Source organism: Pan troglodytes, chromosome 3, assembly GCF_028858775.2.
Source record: "Pan troglodytes isolate AG18354 chromosome 3, NHGRI_mPanTro3-v2.0_pri, whole genome shotgun sequence".
Classification (NCBI taxonomy): Eukaryota; Metazoa; Chordata; class Mammalia; order Primates; family Hominidae; genus Pan; species Pan troglodytes.
Genome location: NC_072401.2, coordinates 36,990,801 through 37,009,049, shown reverse-complemented (window position 1 = coordinate 37,009,049; position 18,249 = coordinate 36,990,801). Strand labels below are relative to the sequence as shown.

At 36.5% G+C, this 18,249-nt stretch overlaps 1 long non-coding RNA gene across 1 annotated transcript in view; it reads right to left on the bottom strand.

The window, feature by feature from the left end:
* Positions 1-7,843, bottom strand: part of LOC104006022 (uncharacterized) — a 38,159-nt gene extending 30,316 nt beyond the window's left edge. Inside the window, exons 1-2 of the long non-coding RNA XR_679553.3 lie at positions 7,744-7,843; positions 4,726-4,790 (exon numbers count right to left, since the gene is read on the bottom strand). This is a non-coding gene — a long non-coding RNA (uncharacterized LOC104006022). The remainder of the gene's footprint in view (positions 1-4,725; positions 4,791-7,743) is intronic.
* Between the last annotated feature and the right edge of the window lie 10,406 nt (positions 7,844-18,249).

The window sequence follows — 18,249 nt, the reverse complement described above, 5'->3', positions numbered from 1 at the left end:
GTGATCTAGGGAGCCAAAGCAGCTAGAGTAAGGGAAAAACACTGCAGAGGTGACAACTCTGTAGAAATAGAATTCTGAATACCTGGAGTGGGTCCCCTTCAAGCATTCATTTAAGCACTGATCAGTGCACATGTGTTAGTAAACTGAGGGCCCAAAAAAGAGGCAACCAAAAGGACTAGAGGTAATTGTTTGTGAAGTTCACACAAAGCTGGGAATATGGCCTCTTTCCAACACCATAAGTAAATAGAAAAATCTCATAATTCAGGAGACATCAGTGAAAATAATAAAGATCTGGCCTTGGTAGGGGGAAAAATTAGCCCCAGACTAAATGTAGCTCTTGTTCAGTCTAACAAAGCTTAAAAAATAAGCTCTAAAAGGGTCAAATTTAAGGTAACGTAAGCCTGTTCCAAAGTTCAATACTTAAGGGAATATGAACTATTTGGCAACAAACAGGATAAAAACTTTGATGCCTGGCACCTAGTCAAAAATCACCAGCCATGTAAAGATGTCAGAAAATACAACCCATATTGAGGCATAACATCAACCCATTGAAACTGAACCAGTAATGATGCTGACACTATGATTAGTAGACAAGAACATCAGAATAGTTATTTTGACTATAATAGATATGTTCAAGAAATTAGGGGAGATTGATCATGTTAAGTAGAAAAATGAAAAATATTAGAAACAAATCAAACATCAAACTTCTGGAGGTAGAAAGAAAATGTTTTAGATAAAAAATACACTGTGTATGACTAAAGACAAATAGACACTGCAGAAAGAAAGAGGTTAGAAACTATCCAAAGGGAAACAAATTTAAAAAAAAACAACAAGAATAACAGTGTATGAATGTTATGTGAAAATACTTCAAGCAGTCAAATCCATGTATAAGTGGAGTCATTTAAAAAAAGAGAAAAGTTGGGAAACTAAAACTATATTTGAATAGATAATGGCTGAACTTTTTCCAAAGTTGGTAAAGGTATAAACCAACAGATTTGAGATACTCAACAAACATTAAGCAAACAAAACAAGGAGAAAACTGCATGAAGGCATATAATAATCAAATTCCTTAAAACCAGTGAGGAAACAAAGAGAAAACCTTACAGAAGCAGACCAAAAGAAAGATACATTACATAGAGAGGGACAAGCGTTAGGGTGATGGCAGATTTCTCATAGAACACAATACAAGCTAGAAGATAGTGGAATGACAGTTTTTAAGTACTAAAAGAACAAAAAAAGTAATACAATTATTCACCTAGTTAAATACAATAAAGGCAAATTAAGGAGTAGTTCAGATATACAAAGGCTAAAAGAATTCATTACTGAAATGTGCACAACAAGAAATGTTACAGAAAGTTCTTTAGCCAGAAGTAAAATAACACCAGATGGAAACATAAATATATACAAATTAATAAAGAGTACCAGGGATGCTAACTACGTTGGGAAACATGAATAATTTATTTATTATTTAAACTTCTTTGAAGGATAATACACAGTATAAAGTAGGAATATTTAAAATGTGTTTTGGAATTTTTAACATATATAGGACTATGATAACAATATTATAAAAACTAAAAGGGAAAAAATGGAAATATACTACTTAAGTTTCTTATATTATTTCTGAAAAAAAGTATGTCAATTAAGAATATATTGTGATAAATTAAATGTGTATACTATAACCCCAAAGCAATCACTAAAATAGCTTAACAAAGAGTTATAGCTAATAAGCTGAAAAAGAGATGAAATTATAAACTACAAAACATAAAATACTCCTTAACTATGAAATACGCAAATAATTTTTAAAAAGCAGATAAGGAGGTAAAAAAAAAAAACCAAAAAAGCAAATAAAAAAGAGCAAAATGGTAGATTTAAACTCAATCATATCATTATTATGTTGAATGCATATAGTCTAAACACTTCAATTAAGAGGCAGAGATTGTCACATTGAATACAGAGTTAAGACACAACTCTGCCCTGCTTACAAGAAGTCTACTTTAAATATAAAAACACAAATAAGTTAAAATTAAAGAAATAGAGCCTGGTTGTGTGACTCATACCTGTACTCTCAGCACTTTAGGAGCCAAGATAGGAGGACTGCTTGAGTTCGGGAATTAGAGACCACCCTGAGCAACATAGTAAGACCCCTGTCTCTACAAAAAGTAAAAAATAAAAAATTAGCTGGGCCTGGTAGTGTAGGCCTGTAGTTCCAGCTACTCAGGAGGAAGCTGAGGTGAAAGGATTGCCTCAACCCAGAAGTTCCAGGGTGCAGTGAGCCATGATCATGCCGTGGTACTCTAGTCTGGGCAATGGAGTGAGACTCCATTTTTTTAAAATAATAATAATAAGTGAAAAGTGTACCCTGTTAATGCTATTCAAAAGACATCTAGAATTACTATATTATAAAAGTAGATTTCAGAGCAAAGAATATTACCAGAAAAAACTTTATTAGTTTTTATAATGATAAAGGTTTATAATCTTTTATAATGATAAAGGTTTCAAGTCACTCAATAAGATAAACACAAAAAGCATTATCAATAAAAGTTAATAAATTAGAGCACATAAAATTATGAATATCTGCATTTTGAAAGACATTGCTGAGTGAAAAGAAAAGTCATGGGCTATGAAAATATGAGAAGATCACGTACCTGATAATGCCCTGAGAACTGTGAAAGGTCTGAAATTTTAACCTACTTGTTAACCTAGCTAAAAAATTGACCTGCCTCAAAAGGCAACATGAGCTTCACATTCCCATTGGTTTCTCCTTCCTTCCCCAATTCCCACAGATGATACAGAGAAGCCCAGTGATGCCACACAGGTAGAGGGCTTGCATGACAGCTGAGGATCCCTGACCTTACAAAATCCCAATCTTCTAGAGAGGCTGCTACATAATCTGCCAAACAATTTCCCAAAGGAAAAATTACTTATATTATGCTGGAGAGCAAGCGAATATGTCTTCCACTCTGAAAAGAGACACTGCTTCCATTTTCCAAGGATGTTTGTTACATAAACAAATAAATGCCTTTACACAGATGATGTGCAAAAATATGAGTCACCCATCGATCATTGTTTCTCCATATGAAATTCTGTCCAGAGTGGGTAAAGAACTCGTAACAGTCAACAACAAGAAAACAAACATCCCAACTTAAACATTGGAAAAATATTTGAACAGACGCTTTACCAAAAAAGGTATGTACATGGCACATAAGCACATGAAAACACCATTAGACATTAGGGAAATACAAATTAAAAGCACAATGGGATACCACTAAACACCTATTAGAATCTCAAAAAGTAACTAATCTGACCATAATACATGATTCTGAAGATGTGGAGAAAATGGAACACTCACACATTGCTGGTAGGTTTGTAAAATGGTACACCTACTCCAAACAACAGTTTAACACTTTCTTAAAAAGTTAAAGGTACAGCTGCCATATGACCAAACCATTCTACTTCTAGATAGTTTCAAGAAAAGTTAATGCAGATGTCCACACAAAGACCTATATGCAAATGATCATAGCATCTCTATTGTCCTAGCCCTAAACTGAAAACAACCCGAATAACTTGCAACATGTAAATGGGTTAACAAAATGTAGTATACAATGGTACACTACTCAGAAATAAAATAAATGAACTATTGATACATGCAAAACACAGAAGAATCTCAAAATAATTTTGTTGGGTGAAACAAGCCAGACAGAGCATGCATGCTGTATAATTCCATTCATAGAAATTTGAGGCTAATCTATAGTGGCAGAAAGCAGGTCACTGGTTGCCTAGGGACAATGGGGGCCAGGGAGAAGTGGGAGGAAGAATAGTCTTTAAAGTTAACTTTATGCATTGCGTCTCCTTCATGTTTTTGGACACATTCTTTCTCTGTGCTGGCTTTCCACTGTGCTGATATTGAATTAGCTGTTCCAGATAAAGATCTGACATCCTCACAAAAATATATTTGGAGGAAAAGAATAATTTCCTCTTAAGTAACAAAAGGAACTTATTCCCACAGACATCACATATTTTTGTTGTAGAGTGTTTGGAAAAATAGCTATAATTTCTCTGTTCTCTGTGTCCACGCCCCTTGCAATGTGACTTTGCAGCTGCTCCCATCAAGAGATGGATTCTACTTCCCCATTCTAAATCCAGGCTTGCCTTGTGTCTTACTTTGGCCAACAGAATGTAGTGCAGGTGACAGTGTACATGTCTGAGCTTTGGCCTCAAGAGGCCATTAATGCCTCAGCTCTCTTGCTCTCTTTCTTGGAAATCTGCCCAGCTGCAATGTAAATAACCTGGGCTAGTCTGCTGGAAGATGGGAGACACAAGAAACTGAAATTCTTCCAGCTGAAACCATTCTAGCCCAATCAATGCCCAGCCAAACAGGTAGCTCTCCTCAAACACACTCTTGAGCCCAGCTGAAACCAAAACACCATCAGCTAAAACCAGCCCAAATTGCCCACCCACTGAATCATGAGCCAAATAAATAATAAGTGTTTGAAGCTGCTAAATTTTGGGATGGTTTGTTAGGCAGCAACAGCTAACCATTACACATCTCAGCCCATATCACTGACCTTAGAAGAGCAGCTATGAAAACAGAATGGGCTAAGTGAGGAAGTGCAGCAGGGATGAAACAATAAGGTCTGTTGGGAGTAAAAGGGGAAGGAGTGTTGACAGGCAAATCACCAAGGGCATTTTAGCAAATCAGGCTTTGAAAATTAAGATAGTACTTACTGCTGGGTCAAATGTAGCACTACAGACAGTGATGGATTTCAGCCAAAGAGCAGTTCCTTAGAATCCTTTATAAAAGAGGAGGAAAAAAATGAATATTTGTGGTGGTATTTCTTCAATTTAATTCTGATTGACTCATTAGGATAAAAAAATCTTCATTGTGCTATTTTTGCAAAACCTAGTACTGGGGATTATAATTGTCTTTTACTTTGTTTATGAAGATTTGACTTTATATAATTACATGAAAAAATTACCCAGCAGATGTGTGTTTTCAATAGCATTCCATACGGCTTCTTAACATAGGGCATTTTTCAAATTGGTTTTAGTCATTTAAAAGAGGATAGCTCTTGTATGTATATTCTTCCTGCCAGAAATATCAATAGAGGGTTAGGGAGACATAAAAATAAAAATAAAATAAAATATTACTCTTCAGTATATGGGAAATTTATAATTTAAGGTATGATAAGTTTGTTCTCAGAAAATGTGCTTATGAAGGATTGTGCTTCAAAGCAATTAAAAGGCTTCTATTAGAGGCATTTGTATGGCTGATTATAGGAATCTGGTCATCTTCCTAGCCTGATACATTGTTGCTGAAAAAAACCTAATGAGTATTCATAAACAGAATATTTTTAAAGGGTATAGTTAGGTAGCTAAAAAAGCATTATTTCTAGTTTATGCCTATTAGTATGTTTCAACTTGACAATTGTATCTAAAGCAAGATCGCTGCCTCTTTACAGCACAAAATAATAGAAAGTCATGGGTACATATACTTTATTATAGTATAAATCCAGGCCATAACTAAGGATTGTACTTTTCTTATGCCTGTTCTCTCTGAGATTTTTCTTTTTAGGTAGAGAAAATACATCAAAAAATTGTCCTTTAAATTCACACAAAAATATGTTAACAAGTGATTTAGGTACAATTTTTTGTCAATAATCATCTGTGTTTCTTGAAAACCACACATAGTATTTATCACTTTAAAATAGTCATGGGTTACAATAAGCTTAAATAATATACCAAATAAGGGTAAAATTGTGTCTGTCTAGGATGAAACACCATACTGACATCAAGATATGAGTATTTTTGTCAGAAGGTCAATCAAGGACATGAGAAAAGTCTACCATGGGCCAAGGGAAAATCATATAAATTAAAAATGGGTAAAATAAACCCAAATAAAGAGAACTCATGGTGATATGCAGTGTTAATTTCCGACAAGGAAGTAAGAGCCAGGATATTGCAAGTATTTTAGGAACAAACTGCATTTGTGTTTTGTGTGTTTTGTGGATGACCAGAAGTTCAAACAAACAGGAATTATTTGGTCTTTGGCTTGAGAAGGACCATGAGACATCAACAGCAAAAATGACCTCAGTAACAAACCCTTCCCTACTTAATCTTAGAGGACTTCATATTTTTGTGAAGATAAGTTTCAACACCCAAACAATGTGGGATGGATACATGTAGATAAAATTAAAGGAGGATGTGAACAAAATAGGGTATTGACTAAGTAAGGAATAGGCAGTTGTCTCTTTAAGAAAAACCAAAGCCAACATTTATTTCTGATATTCTTAACTTCTCCTTCATTTCCTCTTCATTTTTTGAACCTCCCTGATCAGTGGTATTTTTCAACTTTTCCTTGTTGGGTGTTCAATTTAATAGTGAAGTTTAAATAGGGTTCAATTTCGGCCGGATGCAGTGGCTCATGCCTGTAATTCCAGCACTTAGGGAGGCCAAGGCAGGTGCATCATCTGAGGTCAGGAGTTCCAGACCAGCCTGGCCAACATGGTGAAACCCTGTCTCTACTAAAAACACAAAAATTAGCTGGGCGTGATGGCGTGCGCCTGTAATCCCAGCTACTCGGGAGGCTGAGGCAGGAGAATCACTTGAACCCGGGAGGCAGAGGTTGCAGTGAGCCAAGATTGTGCCACTGTGCTCTAGCCTGGATGACAAGAGTGAGACTCCAGCTCAAAAAATAAATAAATAAAAATAAGTAAATAGTGTTCAATTTAATTTGAAATGGTTTTCCTCTGTGTCCCCACCCAAAACTCATCTTGAATTGTAATCCCCACATGTCAGAAGAGGGACCTGCTGGGAGGTGATTGGATCATGGGGGCAGTTTCCCGCATGCTGTTCTCATGATAGCAAGAGAGTTCTCATGAGATCTAATTGTGTAAAAGTGGCAGTTTTCCCTGCATGGTCTCTCTCTCCCGCCACCTTGTTAAGACGTACCTTGCTTCCCCTTCACCTTCCTCCATGATTTTAAGTTTCCTGAGGCCTCCCCAGCCACATAGACCTATGAGTCAAATAAACCCCTTTTGTTTATAAATTACCCAGTCTCAGGTAGTATCTTTATAGCAATGTGAAAATGGACTAATACACTGTTTTACTGTTCCTATTTTCTCAGGACCATCAGAAGGTGCTTTAGAGAAAGAAGTGATAAACTCTGTTTAGGAACATATAGTTGGTGCTGGTAAGATATCATGGGCTACTACATTCATTGTATGAAACCTCTGTGGCTTTATCTAAAATGTAATACTTTTTAACATTGATATTTCGTCATTGGTGAATCAAAAGGAAGATAAATCTTGCATGCAAGAGAGGTAAATAAAGCTTTCATATTACATCATATTGTCAGCTACCTAGTCCACCTATGTATAATGTTTCATCAAATTCAGCAAATTACATTCATTTAAGTAAATTGTTTTTATCATAGAGATCAGGGCTTATAAATAAACTCAAATGACTTTGGGGTGTTCTGACAAATAACACAAACTGTGAGGTGACCAGATACCATAATACATTATTATAAATATGTGAACCTAATATAGATATTATAAATAGATATTATATACCTACATAGCATATAACAATTCAGATTGTAGTTTAAAAAATAGATAACCATTAGCAATCCCTTCCACAGTGAATTTATTTTTTCCAAATGATTATGACTATTTTGATCATGAACAATAATTGTTACAGTAATAAATTTTTAATAACAACAGCTGGTGCATATCAAGGACTCACCATGTGAACAGCACTCTGATAAATGTCCCATGGGTATGATCTCATTAAATCCTCCTCATAACCTGAAGAGCATTTAAAAATTAGAACTATTGTGAGTGAATACAAATGCTTTTCCTCTTACAAAAAAGACAGCAATAAACCCTTTTCAAGTGATTTTTTTTTTCTTTTTAACATTAAGTCTCCAGTAGAAGCATCTTTCTTACAACTGCCTTCTATCTTTGAGTGATCCCTCCCCTTTCTTCCACGTCCTCCAGCCTTCTCCTACCAGGGGCTCAGAGTAGGAAGTGGAGAGAGTGAGAGGGCACAGAATAAAAGGAAATGTCAATGGATAAGAGTTATACTTTAACTTTTTTCAGCAAGTACAAAAGGGGAAAAGCAACATTTGCTAGCAAGCTGGAAATGCATATGTTTCCAGTTACACTCCATCTTCCTCCCCTCTTCTAGGCTTCATCTGAAAGTATCCCCCAGGAAACAAAGGGGAGCAGCCAGAGTACACATTCTAGGTTTAAAAGTGGAATGATTGAATAGCCTTTAATTCTTTAAACCAAGACTGCAGCTTGATCCTTCCTGTTTCACTGAAACATTTCAGCTATTGATAAAAATTCGTGCATTTGACTTCAGCATTTATTATCCAGGTCCCTTCTGTCATTTTTCTAGAAATAGCAAATTTATAGGCACTACAACAGAAAACATAAGAAAGGTTTATCTTTTGGATTCTACAGACATTCTGTTAAAATGGGCAGATTAAAACTTTGCATATGTACGGCTTATGACATATGCCGTCAAGTTCTAAGAGAGGTGGATAAATTAGTTAATAGTAAGCCATACTTAAAAACTGAGACCATATTTATTAAATCAGTGGTTGCAGAATGAAATGACCACAGAAGGCAGACTTGTGATTGAATGGGAAAATGGGACAATATAAGAGATGGTAAAAAGTAGAATTATCTAAAGTGGTTAGAGTGGTAGAAATCTGACCATATGTGATTTCTCTGAATCAGGTGCTCATGACTCAACTCTAGCAGATTTTTGCTTTGCAAGAATGTGGGCTCATTGTTGCCAGATTTTCTGACTTATAAGAGGAGCCGGAAATCCATATTTTCAAGTAAAATCTTCCTGACTTGAAAATGTTGGCAAATTTCTTCTTCCTTTTTTTATAGTATTCAGGCTGCTCATATGTTACCTCGCTTAACAGTGGATGGGTATTGATTTCAGAATGTGGGAAGCTTTGTGGTAATTTGCATTCCACTCTATTTAGGGTTGTTTTCATGAAGGCTTGAAAGACCTCATCATTTGAACTCACACTTGGGTCTCTTCTTACAAATTTATAATCTCAGAGATTTGAATTCAGGAGTTCTGGGGTAGGACCCAGAAATTCTGATGTGGTTGGCCCAGTGAACATACTTTGAGCAGTATCTTCAAAAGTGAGAGGGAGAAAATTATTAGATCAGGGATCAGCAATCTATGACTCACTGGCCAAATCCAGTCTGCTGCCTGTTTTGCAAATGAAGATTTATTGGAACAGAGCCACTTCCACTCATTTACATATATTGTCTATGGCTGGATCATCTTACAAGGGCACATTGAGTAACTGTGGTAGAGACTATTTGTCCCTCGAAGCTTAAAATATTTACTCTCCAGCCCTTTATGGAAAACTTTGCTGACTCCTGCATTAGACAAAATGGGTCTTATGTATGTAAGCCTCAATAAAAGCATGGCTCCTTAATATTACCCAAGTGGACAAAAACAATGTAAAAAGAACCATATTGTCGATGGTGTTGATTTATAATGCAGTTTTCTTCAAACTATTTCTTCCAAGTAGACTATCTTGTTGCTATGACAACAGTTACACAAAGCTATGTAGAGGAGAAGACAAGAAAACGGCCACAAAAACATGTTAAATGTTAGACCAGAGAAAAGGACAGTAAAAGGCTTGTGATTTGGCTTTGACTTGCAGGGATAGCATTTTCACATTCTCCCCCACAGGTGAGATAGCCACATGTGACTCTAAGAATCCCTGCTTCTCCAACAGGCCGCCCCCATGACAGCCTCTGCAAACACCATCTGTGTGGACTAAGGAAGTTATTTCACAAATAAATGAGTCATATGCCAGAGCTTTTCACTTGTCAGGAATATGGATAATGGGTTTATGGAGGATTAAAAAAATAGATCAATGTTGAACTTCAGTTGTCTTATCCTAAATATATAACACTCTTATTACAACTGAATAGTCCCACAGAACCTAAGTCACTTTTATGTTTATCACTTCATTTGCAATCATGTAAGCCAGGTTCTTTGTTGTTCCCAACTATGGATCCCCTTCTTTCCTGCTTACCTGCCCACAATATAGTCTCCTTTCAGCAACCGGGGCTCTATTTTCAATATATAGATCAGATTAGGTCATGCCCATATCAACTCCTCTCCTTCAGTACCTTCCTATTACACTATTTGAAAATCCAAACTCCACATAGACCAGGCCTCCAAAGCCCCATACATCTGGCCTCTGAAGACATCTCTGCCCTCATTTCCTACTGTTCAGCCCTTGCTTTCTCCTCCCCAGCCATCCTGGCCACCTTCTTGCTTTCCAGATTCCTAGGCATGTTGAGTCCTGCTGCACGGCCTTTGGACTTGCTATTTCCATCTACCAGAAAATGTATTCCCATAGTTCTTTGCTTAGCTTACTCTCTCTTTTTCTTCCTCTTGCCTCCCCAGGGGCCCTTCCCTGACCATCTATCAACCTCTGTCCATTTTTCCTGCATTATTTTTCTTCATGACACTTATCACCACATGAAACCCTATCATACGGTCACTTGTTTACTCATTTTCAGTGTACTCCACTCAACTGTAACCTTCATGAGAACAGGGAGCTTGTCTTGGCTGTGCTGTTTCCTACTTTATCCACAGCATCTAGAACAGGGCACGGCAGCATAGAGACTAAATCTTGACTAAATGGATAATTAAAAGAAAGAATGAACATAAATTCCAAGATTGAATTTTGAATTTATTTGACTTTAATAATTTGACTTTATTGACTTTAATAATTTGACTTTATTATGAAATTTGACTTTATTGCTTTTTCTGCAAGATTGTAAGACATCAAATTTTGTATGCTGGGCCTGCCAGGTCCAGTAACTTCATTCTATCCCAGGAGACATACGTGAGTTGGATATCTAAGATGCCTGAAGAGGATTAAATAAAATGAAAAATACTCAGCATAGAATCCAAAAAAAAAAAAAAAAAAACCAGGCCAGGTGATAGAGGTTAATTCTAAAAAAGAAAATAAAGAAGTCAGAAGTGAAGTCCGAGTTGTCTGATCAGCAGAAAAGCCAGGAGGGCAGCAGTCCTTGAGGGCACTGTGGGTCAAGAGTCATGCTTGGGCATCTTCTGTTAGCCTGCTCCTGCCTGCGTCGTTGCCCACTGTGGCCTTTGCTCACCCCTGATAATTTTAGTTTCAGAATTTGTCCATATGCAGCCAGACATCTCACAAACATGTGAGGGTCACAAGGCTGAATAGGGTGAAGGAAGGTGACTGGGCTGCTGTAAAGTCTGCTATTCAACAAAACACACACACACACACACACACACAGAGGGGGAGAGAGAGAGAGAGAGAGAGAGAGAGGCAGAGAGACAGAGCAAGAGATATATAGAGAGAGCATGAGAGCCAGATGATACAATAACAGCACAGACCAATTAGACCAGGAGGATTGGTACTAATGTGGTTTGGATGTCCACAGGGCTTAAGAATCTCATGCACCATCATAACTCTACTTTTTTCTTAATACTCTTAAAAAGTGTGGTAGATGCAGATGGCTGAGAAAAAAATTCCTTGAAGCAATCAAATTGTCAAAAATAATTACACCTAGAGACTGATCATTTGCATATGGACGATATAGGGATATCATGAAAACTGAGATAAATCATGACGAACTTCAAATTGCCTCTAAGCAAGGTTTTATTGGAGGGGGGATTTTTCTTAAATTTTTTTGGGAAAATGCATAATTAATTTTAGAACTATATATACACATACATATTATATAACATAACATATGTAATATATATCACTTATATATTTCACATTCTTCATCTCAAATAACAAAAATTGTACATGAACTTTCATCATATTAGAACTTTTCTGTGGCCCTAAGTGGTTATAAAATCATGGGCTCAAAATTCATGAAATGATTGCAAAACAAATGGTGTGGTCATAGTTGTCTGATAATGTCTATAATTTCTTCTGATAATGTCTATCATTTCTTCATAGAAAATATAAACTAGTTAAGCAAGAAAGTATCTTTAAGCTGTTATACTGTTTGGATCTGTTTTCGCCCAAAATCTCACGTCAAATTGTAATCCCAGTGTTGGAGGTGGGACCTGGTAGGAGGTGACTGATTCATGCTAGGAGGTAGGGGTGGTTTCTCATTAATAGTTTAGCACCATTCCCTTTATACTGTCCTCAAGACATTGAGTGAGTTCTCATGAGATCTTGTCATTTTAAAGTGTGTAGCTCTTGGCCGGGCGCGGTGGCTGAGGCCTGTAATCCCAGCACTTTGGGAGGCCGAGTCAGGCGGATCATGAGGTCAGGAGACCGAGACCATGCTGGCTAACATGGTGAAACCCCATCTCTATTAAAAATACAAAAAATTAGCCAGGCGAGGTGGCAGGCGCCGGTAGTCCCAGCTACTCAGGAGGCTGAGACAGGAGAATGGCACCAACCAGGGAGGCGGAGGTTGCAGTGAACCGAGATCGCTCCACTGCACTCCAGCCTGGGCGACTGAGCGAGACTCCGTCTCAAAAAAAAAAAAAAAAAAAAAAAGTGTAGCTCTTCCCCGCTGTCTCTCGCTCCTGCTCCAACCATGCGAGATGCCTTGCTTCCCGTATGCCTTCCACCATGACTGGAAGGTTCCTGAGGCCTCCCCAGAAGCAGAAACTGCTATGCTTCCAGTGCATCCTGGAGAATCGTGAACCAATTAAACCTCTTTTCTTTATAAATTACCAAGTTGCAGGTATTTCTTTATAGCAATGTGAAAATGGCCTAATACAAGCTGAAAATATGGGTGACAAAATTATCTGTACACCAAACTCTCATGACAGGCAGTTTACCTACATAACAAACCTGCACATGCACCCCTGAACCTAAAATAGAAGTTTAAAAAATAATAATAAATAAAATTCAGAAGATCTGGCATTCCTGGTCCCACAAAGAAATAGCTCTATTTATTTATTTATTTATTTCGTTGTCTGTTTTATTATTTTTCCTCATAATGGAAGCATTACAGAAAAACCAGGAGGAAAACATACATGTACAAAATTCCATCTACCAAACCAATCATTGTTAATAGCTTGAAATATATTTTTCCAGATATTTTTCTACTGATATGATACTTGCCAGCTCTCATTCATGAATAATACAGGCATGTATATGTGATACTTTTCAGAGAATTCAAATTCTTCATATTATAAGATAACATGCTTTCCTCACTTAGCTATATGTTACAAACATCAAGTCAGAAATACACATTTACGAAAGCTTTTTACAGCACTTTTACATTTTCTTCTTTTTACAATATTTTTAATAGTTGTGTAAGATCACACGAAAGTTTAGCATTTACATAAATAATTCTATGCCATTTTAATATTTAATATGTTATTTTTAAAAATAATTCATCAAACAGGCAAAATGAGTTGGAATAAAGCTAGAAATTTAAAGGTAGAAATCCTCCAAGTCCAAATTCTAAAAAGCAAGAAAACATGCTTAAAAAACATTAAATTTTCAAAATGCCTGCAGTGCATCACTCTCTGCATGTTAGAAACAACCCAAAATTCATAGACTCACATATTTAATTTTTGGCTAATCTGTGATACTTTACACAATGTTATTTCAGTTACAAGTATTTCAGCTGACTGGTTAGGGCACAGCCACACAGGGATCACAGTTTAAGAAAGGAAAGAGAGGTCTTACCATGGCCTGGGGCCTGACTGCTGTAGGATTAACCTTGACATTGTATTTCTGATCCTCCTTTCACTCCTCGTATTTGTCTTGGTAAGTTTACACTAGTGGGAAAGGAGAGGTGTGTAAAACACTCCGAAACTGCTCTTACCCAAATATTCAAACACCAAAAGTCCCTACCAGACATAGGTCCCAGACAGCTCACAGAAAATGAGATCTAGTTGGGGGCATGAAACTATAAATGCCTACTGAGCCTCTGTGCATAGTGATCACATTCTCCAAACCAGAGGTACAACACATGGTCTAACCAAAAGATGGGAGACTTGAAACCTGTGCTTTTTTGAAAAATTCAGAAAATTCAGCCCAAATCCAGACATTTAATTTTTGGACTTAAGTTCAGCTTGAGAGTTTGATCATAGGCTAGGAAAGGATTTCATCAAGGATAGGATTTATATTTAAATTTGGGGCTTCTCTGTACTGTTGGAACTTTAGTGCTGAAGAATCCATATGGAATTTACTATACATTAATGCAATTCTACATATAATTTATTATTCATCAATGTTTTCATTTTATGTTATTGCGTGGGAAAAAAAAAGTTTTTACATACTTTGGGATAAGAGTGGATATAATTAATGCTTTGTTCTGATTCATTCCAGAGTGTGTGTGGGCAAAATCTACATGGCCCACCAGTAATCCTAGAAGAATACTTGTAGGAGAGTGGTTGGGATTGGGGGAGTGACCTCATGAAGATAGTAACCTCCTTAAGAAACTAGCCGTACTCCTGCATCAGCATAACCTGAAAAGTTAGTTTCGACGGGCTGGGGAGATCTGTGAAGAGGCAGTTTTATGAAACATGTCTATCTTCTTGACCCTTTACTCTTTCCCGAGAAGTACAGTGAATTACCCGGTCATTAGGCTACAGCCACTAATCCATGTATTCAAACAGATGGAGTACATCTTTCAAAATTTCTGAACAAAGTATTTGATTTCTGATGTTTTACCTTTTTAGGAATCAGTAAACTGAAGCAATTTATGAAAGTGATACTTTTCTGCAGATTTAATTCCCCGCCTTTACCACTCTCCCAAGGCATACCCTGTTCCAAGATTTAGCCTAGGTGGACAGACAGGAACAATTCTGATCTGGTTCCCATCCTAAACTGCCTCTTCCTGCTGACACTATAATATTTGGGTTCTCTGCTGACTCTTTTGTCTTATTTCTCTCTCTCTCTCTCTTTTTTGTCTTTTTTTTTTGAAGCAGGGTCTCCCTCTATTTCCCAGACTGGAGTGTAGTGGTGCGATCTTGGCTCACTGCAACTTCTGACTCTTAGGCTCCAGCGATCTTCCTACTTCAGCCTCCCTGGTAGCTGGGACCACAGGCACACACCATCATACCCAACTTATTTTTTGTACTTTTTGTACAGACAGGGTTTCATTACATTGCCTAGGCTAATATCGAATTCCTGGGCTCAAACTATCTGCCAGCCTCAGCCTCCCAATATGCTGGGACTATAGGCCCGCCTGTCTTATTTCTCAATTGCTTAAAAAGTAGTTGTGTAAGGGCATGCTATGTATTAGACTTTTCCTCACAAAGACACTAAAAGTAAATATTATTATTAATTTCTACTTTATACTTGAGGTAACTGGGACATAGAAAATCTAGGCAATGTGCCCGGTGCCATATACATGAATCCTGGGTTCAAATCTTGTTTAGAACAAGCAAAATATGCAACCTTTCAATTATTATAATAGAGCATAATTAGTGATCCATAAAATAATTTATTTAATTCTATTTTGCAAAGTAATTAGCTGAAAACGTTAATCATTGTTATTTGGATTTTTCAACCTAGTTTTATAAATCTTCATTTTGATACCTTTAAGGATCTCTTTTAAGTAAAACCCCAGATAGTTATTCTACCAAAATCTAAATCAAATTTTTAGCATTAGTCTTATTAACTTTATTTAGGTAAAAAAAAAAACTGCTAGAAAAATAACACATATTTGTACAAATTCAATCGTCCACATGGATTTGAGGTGTCAAGAGATGTTTGCTGCAAATTTAAATAGCAGCTGTAAAAAACTTAATTACCTACACACAATTTTTCACTATCTGGGGCACACTTTTAACTCTTTTCCAATTTGCTATTTGGGATCCTGATATGTATTTGTATAACGGACTGCAATAGAAATATATTTACATTACGGCTATAATATTCTCAAACCCAGGGAATTCTTCTTCTCTCTCTGTGCGTAGTAATCACATTCTCCAAACCAAAAGTACAACACATGGTCTAATCAAAAGATAGGAGACTTGAAATCTGTGCTTTTTTGAAAAATTGTCTAGTTGATTAAAAAAACCATAGAGGGCTTTCATTATACTCTTTTGAAACCCACCTCCCAGCTGTCTGAGCTAGTAATAACTCCTTCTCCCCACCAACTACCCCTTATCACCTACAAAGACTTTGTTACAAAACCCTTCACCAGCAAACACAAATTCTATACAGACATCTCTAACTCAAGATCAAGATCAATAATTACCGAAAAGATCCTGGTACAGGATTAATCGCCTTGACGTGGTATCTCTGGATCATCTCTGATCATCAACAAAATTGTTGGACCAGAGATAACCGTCACAAAAAACAATTTGTGAAGATCATTACCATAAAAACCAACATGAATAATTTCTCCTCCAAATATATGATGTCATTGCATAATAGTCCATTTCATTTCTTGGTAATTACATTGAACATGTGTTTATGCTGTCAAAAATCAGAATGATGAGCTATTAGATATTTTTGTTTCATGGGCCCTTTTTCTTTTCATCTGAAAATATTTGATTCTTAGTAGCCCTGCCTGCGTTGCTCTCATTATGACTCCATCGAAAACAAATATTCTGACTATGTTAGCTAAAAATTTTAATGAAGGCCTATTAGAATTGGCATATTTTCATGCTGAATCTGCAGTTAAGAGCTATTTCAGCAAAAAGACAGAGTGAGGTAGATTCACAGGCCACTCGTACCCTTCCACACAGCAATACTTCCCGTTCCTCCTGCACATGTTCATAATGTCTGTGGTTATTGAGACTGAATATCAAGACACATGTCTAATAGAGGCCCTCAAATGATTTATCTGGGTTCAAAAAGGTCATTTTATTACTCCAGGTGATTGAACCAACATTTCTAATGTTTGTTTCACAAATGAAAACATGAAAAAAACAGCAAGAAAAAGAGAATGATAGAAAGGGATTAAATGAATGGGGAATTTAGGAGGACACAAAAATTGCAATAAGAAATACCTGCAAAATGAGAAACAGGCAAGATTAGTAGAGAAATAGAAGGTCAAAATTCCCAGAGCAAGGCACTGACATATAGTTACTGATAAAACTCTGTTTCTGTTTCTGCACCTCACTTTTTACCTTGTTTGTTCATTGCAACATCATTTGACCTGTTTTTATTGAATCCTTACTCAGTGGTGGCAATGAATGTGGTCCTGAGAATAGAGTCTTATATGTAACTTAATAAGTCATTTTACAATTGCTTCTATAAAAAAATTTCTATCGAATAGATCTCCAGCTCTATCAAGAAAGTCATCTACAAACCATTGACTTACATTGCTATATAAACAACCCACACATATTATTCAGAATTGACCCCAAGAATGCCATTGCATGCTGGACATCAAGAGAGTTCTAAGCTCTTGATCAAGCTACAACTATTCAAAATGATGCTATAGTCCACTATCCTTATTATAGGACAACAGTAAGTTTATTAACAAATTGTCTTAAGTATAACAATTCTTCCTTAGGTAGCAAGATGAAATAGTATTTTAATTGTCATAATTGGCACCAGAGTTCTTTCTGGAAAAAGCCCAGTGCTATTTGATAAACAGAATGATCTACCAGAATATAATGTGTGATCATAAGGCCTGTGTATGAACTACAGCCAAATCAATAAAAAGAAAATTTAAATTTCCCTACATGAGAAAAAGAATTATTTTGTCTTTGTTTCTCAATATTGTTGCTGGCTTCTGAAAGACGAGAACAGAAAAAAGAGGAGCAAACTGCAGCAAGATGATCAGATGCTTCAGTGTAGGCAATAAAAGTCAGTAAGAAAGCTCCATGGAAGCATAGCTAACATGGCAATTAAAAAATTAAAATGTCTAATATGCCATTTAAATTGTAGGAATTGAAATCTGTAAACCCTATAAAAAATGCTTTTTGTGCTTGTTTCTTTGTTGTTGTCATCTTTTTTGTGGAAACTATAAAAGGAGGGTTAGTTTAACATCAGGAATTCTCAGTGAGGAACACAGACAGCACAGGCAGAAGTACAAGCGTACAAGCAAAGGTGACCTTGAGAATGTAACCCCTCCATCCATCTAGAAGTCTTAGATAGGACTTTCAATTGCCCTCCAGGTTAGAACTGGGGTTGAAGTCTGTCTCACGAAGATGGACCCTAGATTTCACCTATAATATAGTTTCACAGAAAAATCAAGACTAGAGATACGTAGATCGCAGGTCCTCAAACAACAACCTTTGTTTCAACCTCGTTTAGTTATATTAATG